At 44.6% G+C, this 1,779-nt stretch overlaps 1 pseudogene; it reads left to right on the top strand.

Moving 5' to 3' along the window:
- The window catches only part of LOC110294902, a 5,329-nt pseudogene extending 3,618 nt beyond the window's left edge, over nt 1-1,711 (top strand).
- Nucleotides 1,712-1,779: the final 68 nt, after the last annotated feature.

The raw sequence follows: 1,779 nt of genomic DNA, 5'->3' as shown, positions 1-1,779 counted from the left end.
CTGCCTGGTGAGGTGCTGTGACCTGTGGTGATTGGTGGGGGCGTGGTTGTGGCTTGAGTGGGGGAAAAACAAAGTGGACATACCCAGAGAGGCTCGGGGGAATTGGAAGGGGATTTTGTAAAGAGTAGCTGCCTGAGTAAACTGCTTTAAGAAGAACCTGTGGTTGCGTCTTGCTTACTGGTCAAGAGGGACTCGACACAGGCTGGCCTAGAACTCAGAAGTCCTCCTGCCTCTGCCTCCCAAGTGCTGGGATTAAAGGCATGCACTACCACTGCCCAGCTTCCTTCCTTCCTTCCTTCCTTCCTTCCTTCCTTCCTTCCTTTTTTTAAATAATGTACAGTGGTATTTTGCCTCCATACACGTCTGTATGAGAGTGTCAGATCCCCTGGAATAGGAGTTAAAGACAGTTGTGAGCTGCCATGTGGGTGCTGGGAATTGAATCTGGGCCCTCTGAAACAGCAGCCAGTGCTCTTAATTGCTGAGCCAATCTCTCCAGCCCAGCCAATGCACTCTTCATGCTAATTTTTAATGGCAGCAACCTAGAAATCATTTGAAAAAGGGTCTTAAATCGAGTGATATATATATATATATATATATATATATATATATTTTTTTTTTTTTACTAATGTGGTTTTGTTTATGCTTATTTCTGTTTTCTGTCGGTTTTTGTTTCTGTTTGCCAAAAATCTTAAAGAGGGGAAAATATTTCTAACGCAATTCTCTTCAGCCACGTAGGAGTGTATAAAGAACTAGCGTGTTTAATGTGGTCAAAATTCAGAGTTGTAAAAATATTTTAGTCTCTTTTCATCCTCACTTTGGATTAGGCTGGCAGTAATTTGGTGAACAAAAACATAGCCACACAGCCAGGGATTTTTTTTTTTTTTCCTGGAGGAACACACATATCTAGAAAGGAAGGTTTTCCCGACTTCTTGGTTGTGGTAGGAACAATTTTACTAAACATTTTCACGTGAAAAGGACTTGCCAGTCTGAGATACAGAGCTAACCTAGGTGGTACAAAGCCCTGGGTTCTGTCCCAGGGAAAGGCAAGCAGGACAGAAGGAGGGAGCAGTTCTTTTCCCAGGCTGCTGGACTCTTCATCCTCATGGCTCGTGTCTAAAAAGCTGTATTTCCAGATTTTATATCATTGATAGAGAAAAACAAAGCTTGCTGTCCAGGAGACTCTTCCTCAGTTGAAAGGAGTGAGCTACTTAGCGAGGTACATCTCCATTGGCTTGAGAGAAGGGCAGTAAAGGTTTGGGGTCTGGAGAGATGGCTCAGTGGTTAAAAGCACTTACTCAGAGGACCTGGGTTCAGTTCCCAGCACCCACATCAGGCAGCTGACATCTCCCTGTAACTCCAGCTCCAGGGAAATGCATTCCCTCTTCTGACCTCTGCAGACACCTCACCTTCTCCTGTACATAGCCACATACATATACACACAATTAAAAGTCACGACTAAAAGAAAGTTGGCGTGTTGAGAAGCGTCTAGCAGATCTTAACACCTTTGGTGTATGACTTCCGTTCACTGAACTCTGCTCCAGCAATGCTGTTTCTCTGGCCAGGAATCTACCACGATGACAACAGGACAGGCGTCAGCCTCTCACTTCCCTACAGATGCAAGAAGGCAGTCATCCTGAACCCGCTTCCTGGTGTACATTCCTGTGTATATTGCCTTGCCCAACCCAAACATGCCTCACTAGAGAAGAAATGAGTGTGATTACGTGATTAAGTGCTATTGTGTGTGTGGGTGTGTATTGCTGTCTTTCACATGATCCTGTG

This window comes from Mus caroli, chromosome 5 (genome assembly GCF_900094665.2).
Source record: "Mus caroli chromosome 5, CAROLI_EIJ_v1.1, whole genome shotgun sequence".
In the NCBI taxonomy this organism is placed as follows: Eukaryota; Metazoa; Chordata; class Mammalia; order Rodentia; family Muridae; genus Mus; species Mus caroli.
This window is presented reverse-complemented; position numbering and strand designations above follow the sequence as displayed.